Source organism: Bombina bombina, chromosome 3 (genome assembly GCF_027579735.1).
Source record: "Bombina bombina isolate aBomBom1 chromosome 3, aBomBom1.pri, whole genome shotgun sequence".
NCBI classification, from domain to species: Eukaryota; Metazoa; Chordata; class Amphibia; order Anura; family Bombinatoridae; genus Bombina; species Bombina bombina.
In genome coordinates, this window is record NC_069501.1 from 246,400,660 (window position 1) to 246,409,637 (window position 8,978).

The following is an 8,978-nucleotide window of genomic DNA, read 5'->3' on the forward strand; positions in this document are numbered from 1 at the left end:
CTAACTTCTATTCTTTACCGTCTAAAGTTGCGGTTGATGATGTCTGCTCTGACATTGAGCCCCTCGTCCCGGAATGGCCCCTCTAGAACAGGATCATCCTCCTCATCTCTGAGGAGGTTTCTGTCCGGCCGGACAGCCTGCAGCATCCCAGCCCGCTGTGCAATATTATGCAGGACGCTACAGGCTACAACGATCTTAGCCACCTTCTTTGGGTTGTACTGGAGGGCTCCTCCCGACCTGTCCAGGCACCTGAACCTCATCTTCAGGAGCCCGAACATCCGTTCAACCACCGCCCTGGTTCTCTTATGAGCCCTATTGTAGCGCTCCTCAGACACATCAGTCGGGCTACGCAAGGGGGTAATGAGCCAAGGCCGGCTCATGTACCCAGAATCACCTATAAATTATGAACAGAACATAATTCCAACAGAATCCTCAAAATAGTATTTGTAGTACAATAAAAAGTTTTGTACACGATAATCCATTAACAAATGTTTATTTTAACTTTAAAATATCTAGTTCAATATTATTCTCTATCTTCCCATTTCAGCTAAGACATGCTACATATGCGTATTTCTCCTAAATCAAGCCTTGTGTAAAATGATAACTACATGGTTACATTACATTTTCTATCTGAGCATTTAAGGTAAGACATGCTACATATCTGCATTGAACTAAAAGACATTTGCGGAAAGAGACAATGACATGGTTAAATTGCATTAGCTAATATCTTCCCATTTCAGCTAAGACATGCTACATATGTGTATTTCTCCTAAATCAAGCCTTGTGTAAAATGCTAACTACATGGTTACATTACATTCTCTATCTGAGCATTTAAGGTAAGACATGCTACATATCTGCATTGAACTAAAAGACATTTGCGGAAATAGACAATGACATGGTTAAATTGCATTAGCTAATATCTTCCCATTTCAGCTAAGACATGCTACATATGCGTATTTCTCCTAAATCAAGCCTTGTGTAAAATGATAACTACATGGTTACATTACATTCTCTATCTGAGCATTTAAGGTAAGACATGCTACATATCTGCATTGAACTAAAAGACATTTGCGGAAAGAGACAATGACATGGTTAAATTGCATTAGCTAATATCTTCCCATTTCAGCTAAGACATGCTACATATGCGTATTTCTCCTAAATCAAGCCTTGTGTAAAATGATAACTACATGGTTACATTAGAATTCTCTATCTGAGCATTTAAGGTAAGACATGCTACATATCTGCATTGAACTAAAAGACATTTGCGGAAAGAGACAATTACATGGTTAAATTGCATTAGCTAATATCTTCCCATTTCAGCTAAGACATGCTACATATGCGTATTTCTCCTAAATCAAGCCTTGTGTAAAATGATAACTACATGGTTACATTACATTCTCTATCTGAGCATTTAAGGTAAGACATGCTACATATCTGCATTGAACTAAAAGTAGACATTAGCGGGGGGAAAATATATGGTTAAATTGCATCCTATAGCTGAACATTACGCTAACATTTTAAAACAGTGGCAATTGTCAAAATAATTAACCATGTTGTGCACAAATACTCACCAATGAGATAACCAGGGGGCATTTGTCTTTCCTCAAACTGTCTCCACAGGGACGACAGAGAGAGGATGCGGGCATCATGAGAAGCTCCTCCAAAATTCGCACACACATGCATAATCCTCATCTGTGCGTCACAAACATACTGCACGTTGAGGCTATGAAGGGCGAGTCATCAATTGGAGCACGCAGCGCAATGTGGGTACAATCTATGGCTCCCAAGACATTGGGCATTTGAGCAATATCAAAGAATTCCCGCTTCAGGCGCCTCCAATCACCATCATTCTGTGGGAATCCTATGTATTGCTTACTGATACGTACCATGGCGTCCAGAAAGTTATCAAACACCCCAGAGAATGTACCTTGAGCCAGGCCATGCATGTACAGTTCTCCGGATTGAAAACTCCCGGAGGCCAGGACGTATAGACAGCTTAGCATCCTACTCATGGCGGGAACAGCAGTCCTTATTCTTATACGTGGCTCCAAATGAGGTTTCAGAAGATCGTAAATGCCAATGAGCTGTTCGCGATCGAGACGATACTTATCAAAAATCTCAAAGTCGCTCATGTTTTCCAAGGTGGGTCTCACCCTGTAGACATGAGGACCTCGAACCAGATGACCCCTTCGTCTCAGTCTGAGCCGCCGAGGCTGCCTGATTCGACCAACAGCTAGTTCGCCAATAGCAGCACCAGCAGCGTCTACCATGTCATCGTCATCCATCTTTCAAAACAGTGTAACAAGGTAAGCACTTGATCTGATGTGGATCACAAGTGATGCATTGGCCATGTTGTTTGGGGGATTTATAGTACAATTAGTCCAATGGTAGTGAGTTTGTAATGATTGCTGATTGTATTCACCTGTTTGTATGTGAGCGGCGCGAATGCTTTCACAGTGGGCGTTTATTTGTTGTTTGCTGAAATGTTATTTTCAAACAATGATTCTCAATGTGAAAGTGTCAAAGATCACACATACAGTGCATGTTTGTAATGTTTGTTCATATGCGTAATCAATATTTCTTAAACGCGATCTTATAGTAACAAGCACACGTCCAGGCTAACATGAATGAAAGTGCATAGTTGTGTACAATGTGCATCGAATGTGATCGATCAATGTTGCTGCAATATTGTTTGTAAACGATAAAGTAACATCTGCCATCTGTAGTATTGTATATATAAGTGATTGCCGAGATGTCAATATTGTATGCGTCCCTTTAAAATCGCACTAATGCTGAATAACTTCCGGCTGTCATCTGTAGTATTGTATATATAAGTGATTTCCGAGCTGTCAATATTGTACGCGTCCCTTTAAAATCGCAATAATAATTCCGAACTTCCCGTCTGCCATCTGTAGTATTGTATATGTAAGTGATTGCCGAGCTGTCAATATTGTATGCGTCCCTTTCAAATCGCAATAATAATTCCGAACTTCCCGCCTGCCATCTGTAGTATTGTATATATAAGTGATTGCCGAGATGTGAATATTGTACGAGTCCCTTTAAAATCGCAATAATAATTACGAAATTCCCGTCTGCCATCTGTAGTATTGTATATATAAGTGATTGCCGAGCTGTCAATATTGTATGCGTCCCTTTCAAATCGCACTAATACTGAATAACTTCCGGCTGTCATCTGTAGTATTGTATATATAAGTGATTGCCGAGATGTCAATATTGTATGCGTCCCATTCAAATGGCACTAATAGTGAAGAACTTCCGGCTGTCATCTGTAGTATTATATATATAAGTGATTTGCGATCTGAGAATATTTATTAATTGTCCCATTGAAATCGCCTTAATAATGCTGTTCCAAACTGTTGTTTACGTATATGTTGTATTGTAGTATTGAGTGTTAAAGTTCTGAAAGGGGCGGTACAGTCGTGAATCTGTGATGTGTATGGTTGAATCTTCTAATGACGTCATGATATTATTAACCTGCCTATGTAGTTCTGAAATCCTCATTGTGTTGTTGTATTGTGCTACATTGTTATTGTGTGCTGAATAAAATCTAAATGTGTGCTTTGTGGTTGCGTGATGGGTGATGCGTGTTATGTACATGTACGTATATATTGTGATTGTGTCCCACATATGCTGACTTCTATATAGCGGTCTGGCATTGTTGTTCCTTCCCATAAAGTGACATCTGTAATCTGGTGTAATGATGTTCTTGTTGTACGTAATTCCTAATGGTTTATTGTGATGGAATCATGATGTTAAAAGTAAGGTAAAATCCATATGTTGTGTTTTGTGATTCCTCGAGAGAATGTAATGTGTTTTTCCCCCATCATTTGAATGCACATGTATGAGTGAATGTTAAAAGTAATGTATGTGCATCCATGAGTGATCATGTGTTTAGCCTATGTAGATATGCTGTTTTGCAAGCATATGAGTTGAATAACTGAAATGCAATAATAAAGGTAAATGAGAATTGTTTCCCATTGTGTAGTGTTTGTGAATCCTGAAAAGTTGACATTATTTTTGTGTCCTTTAAATGTAATATTTTTAAAACAAAAATGTTGTTACTAGTGATGTTGATTTGTAGTTGATGTAATATAAAAGTCTGAAATAATTTAATGGTGTTGTGAATATTCAAACAGTAAAATCCATAAATCCACCATAGGGAAATAGTCATTTCTTGATCTATTTATCATAGCTGGGTCTAACGCATGAAATCATGTCTTTTCTAGCGCTGGTATTTGGAGTTTTTCTGTCTATGCTATTTGCGTGCGTTAGGGAAATGAGGGTTTCGCATGCACGAGCACGTCTTCCCAATAGAAGTCAATGGAGGCTCTAAAATTTGTTCTTGTTTTTTTTCTAAGACTGGTTTTCCTCGTAAAGTGAATGACGTCATGAGCTTTTGTGAAAAAGTAACTAAATTGTGTTCTTTTTGTAATAAATAAATATTTTGTGTATGTCATGTGGTGTATATTGTTTGTATGCATCGATGAGTGTATGTTTGTGATAATGTTATTAGTTAGATGTAGGTATATGAGGGTCTTTCCCCGTGTGTCAATGTAAGTCAATGGGAAAATGGATTTGTGTTGTTTTTTTTCTAACACCCGAGATCTCGCAACTTTAATCCTTTGTATTTTGATGAAAAATTATTAAATATGAAAAATAAACATAGTGTAGTGTTTGTATGACTGTAAGTGTAGTTTGTGTAATATTTTTTTTTGGATTCGTGGATCTTTTTTTTGTCGGTATATGTTTACTACTGGGTCTGAGGTGTCGGTAGAAATGTGAGCGTTAGGTTTTTTTTGAGTGTCGGTAACTGAACTCTAAATACCGGAGTCCGTAAGAAACCCGCGTTAGGAGCCTCTAATGCTGGTTTTCACGGCTAACGCCGAACTCTAAATCTAGGCCATAGAGAAGGTCAAACCCCATAAGAGAGGGGGGGGGGGGGACAAATTCCAAATACTGTCCCACCAAGAGATGTATTGGATATTCAGACTTCGGACCAAATTACCTTTTGGCCTGAACTCTTAATATGATTTTATTAATTATTGGAATTGACTGCCTTGATTTGCCCATTTGGGATTATTTTCTATAGAACAGTTTAGAAAATAATAAAATCTGAATGTGCATATATTCCTTAATTATTATTGTTAATCCTCCACTCAACAAAGTTCCTCCATTGATCAGAGTCTCTTATCTACAAATAACCTAGTTACATTGCCTACATTTAAAACGTTCCTGTTCTCTCACATTGATATAATAAGATTAATATTAGGATAAGTAACATATATCCCTAGAAGAATGTTAATTATTAATTGCAAAGAGATAAGTTATTTTAGTGAGTTCTTAATCAACAGTATATATATAAACATCAAAAAAATTCAAAATCATCAAAAAAAATTCCAAAGTGTAAATTTGAAATTTGGTTAATAAATTGATCTTAACTTTTAAGAAATTTATGCAAATAAATCATGCGTAAAATTACAACATTCTGGATAGCTAATAATAAAATTCTAATTGTTGGATTATGGCATTTAAACGGTTCTTATATATATATATATCACTTTGTAATAGATCAAATCAACTATTTATTGAAATTACATTGTATCCCCTGTACCTTTAAAGGATTACTTTCTGTTATAATTTTTAAGCTAAACAACTAACATATTAAAGTTAATAAACATTAATTAAAACCTACTGACCTATATTTTCTCCAAAACAAAGTTTCATAACGTTCTAAAAGTTATATCTTTTATTCGCCGATGATGTCACGTTATCCTGCCCACTATTTTCGGCACTGCATGTTCAAAATACTTAAACCAATAACTTTGTGTTTAAAGTGCCATTTTGAAACCTAGGTATTGTAAACGGATTGGTACAGAGCAAAGGATACTCACGGAGTGGGTTTGGAAAACAATTAAATTTGCAGACAAGATTTCTGATATACGGTAGAGATATGTTAATGAAATGCTATTGATAAAAAGCGTATTTGGGGTAGTTAGTTAGTAACAGGCATAGAAAATATTTACTTACAGTGGCCCTTTAAGTGTAAAAACTATGCAATTATTTTTGACCAATCAGAGCCCAGTGAGGGCTTTTTAAATGTGTGCATTAATTGAGTTTTTAAGGACTATGAGTACGGCTCACGCCGAAACATGTTAGTCTTTGTCAGCTAAGGGGAATGTTGTCCCATCACCTTTTAAATTATTTACAATAAAGTTTAGTTTTTTACTTTATTTACTGGCAATCTTTCTTTATGGACTTTCTTGAACAGGGTCATAAGACACCCTGTCATTATAGTGGATCTGCCAACTGATCGTTTAATTATTGGTAGTGATCTCCTGAAGTGATTAAGCACCATAATTGATTGCAGAAATAATATATTTTGGTCACAAGTTAAAAGGCCTATCAATTATGAGAAATCTGGTATATCTCACCCCCGACATAACTGTCACGTGATGGAAGAGAAACCAGATGCTGTGGAGATTCATTTCAGGAATAACTCTGTACCTGAAATCACTATTTTACAAATAGATGATCAAACTCCTTTAAGTGGCACTGATGGTAATACTTTTAAAATTTCGCCTGGAAAGATTGCAAATATTTCTTTAGACGGCGATGTATTAACCATATCTCTCCACAAGGGGGATCATAAAATCCCTAAGGGGGGGGGCACGCTCAATACCTCGCAGGGATTAAGAGAGTTAAAGAGGATCTATTTATCCCTATACAAGTGCATGACCTTGGTACAACAAAATATGCCAAATTGAGTTTAAAACAGGGAGCTAGCTATATAAGCGAAGGCTTGTTAGCGCAGACAGCTGAACCTAAAGTGATTAAATATCTTTCTCCCCAAGACTACTGTATCCACAGCCTGGATAACAGGTTTGAAAGCTATAACGTCACAGCTAAGTGCTTATTATCTGTATCTATAGGTAATAAGTCAGTGAAGCACCTGTTTTTAGTTTTAAATACCCCCCCCCCCATAATCAAATATACATTGGCAATGATATCTTACATATATATGCAATACAAATAGATTTGATTAACTCTTGCCTCTGGAGCAGGTTAAAGGGGGACCCTGAAGTATTTCAGGATGAAAGTGCAGCCCTGAAATCAAACCAGCAATTGCCATATGCTGTGAATATGCAGGTGTCTAACGATGTTATAATCCCTGCCGGCGCTGATAAATTTCTTTTACCATTACAGGTAAAGAGAGGTCAGAAATTAAAAACTTCTGAAACACTAATTTGCCTCTCCCATAGAATACAAAATCTGGGTGTTACTATGGCCCATACTCCTTTGGTAAATATTGGAACTATTTCAATACATATTATTGTGCATAGCATGACCCCACAGGATATAATCTTATCTAAGGGAACCACCATAGGATATGCGCTGGAATCAAGTTATTACACTTTTGGATTCCAGAATAATGTAATTGGGCTAATACCTGAAGGATACTTAACTGAAGAACAATTAATAGAACAATCCTTTGCATCTATGCCAGAGGGTCTATTTAATATTCAGTCTATTTATCCCTTCAGCTCAGAGGAAGGCATCTGTAAAATTGAAGAAGCCTCTCTAGTATTTGATCAGCCGATCAAACAGCAAGATTACCCCAATACCCAGAGTCATGGGGGCAATGTAAATTATAATCAAGGGATCTCACCTCTAGATTGGAAGAAGCCTATGAAATAGGACAGCCTGAAATCTTTCCAGGATTTCAACAAATAGTCGAAGAGCAAATATCCTTAGCTAGTGGCTGTTCCAGCTATGATGAACGCTAACAGCTGCGAGAACTCCTGATGGAGAACAATGATATTTTTGCTAGGGATTCTTATGACTGTGGTACTACAGACTTGCACATTGCAAGAATACAAACAGATCCCGATGCGCCACCTGTCTTTGTTAAACAATACAGACTCCCTTTAGCCTCATATGATTCCCTTGCAGAAATCATAAGGAACTTGGAAGAAAGAGGTATTATCAGACAGGTGCACAACTCTTACAACAATCCTATTCTAGGTGTTCTCAAGCCCAATCAACAATGGCGTTTGTGTGCTGACTTAAGACAGCTAAACAAACGAGTGTACATGTCTGACTGGCCTGTACCATACATTGACCCATGCCTGGCACAGATGCAGGGATCCAAAATATTCACTGCCATTGATTGTGCACAGGGATATTGGACCATAAAGGTACATGAAGAGGGCCAGTATAAGCTGGCCTTCTCATTCCAAAAGGTCCAGTATGCATTTCAGAGACTTCCTTTTGGATACATAAATTCTGGACATGAATTTGCTGTATTCATGCATAAGGCTATGCCTGATGCACTGGAAAGGGGGACCTTATCTTATGTTGATGATGTTTTGATCAAAAGCACAGACTTTGAAAAACACATCGCTGAGCTTAAACACGTCCTCAGCCAACTTAAAAGGGCAGGTTTCAAATTATCCCTACAAAAAGCTCAATGGTGCCGCACTTGTGTAAACCTCTTGGGGCATGAAGTTACTTCTGAAGGGTTAAATCCTCAGAAGAAAAAGGTGGAAGCTATAGTAAATTCTAAAAACCCAACTAACTTAAAGGAATTGAGATCATTCCTGATGAATTATTCTCACAAATTCATTGATAATTATGCAGAATTAGCTAAACCACTACTACTTCTTCTAAAGAAGGAAGGGAAATGGCACTGGAGTGAGACTCAAGAAACAGCCATCAGAGAGCTGAAGAAAAAACTCACTCGAGCACCTTGCTTAGCGTACCCTGAAGGTGGTAAACCTTTCTACTTAGAAATAGGGTAAACTATATACCCAGTAGAAATAAAATTTAGCGATTGCCAAAAAGCCTTTTTATCTACTGTCAGTATATTTATGAAAATCTTAGTAGTGCTCTCCAAATAATATATCAGCTTATGGCAGGGTTATAACACAATACAAATATTAATTATCCTTAAAAATAGA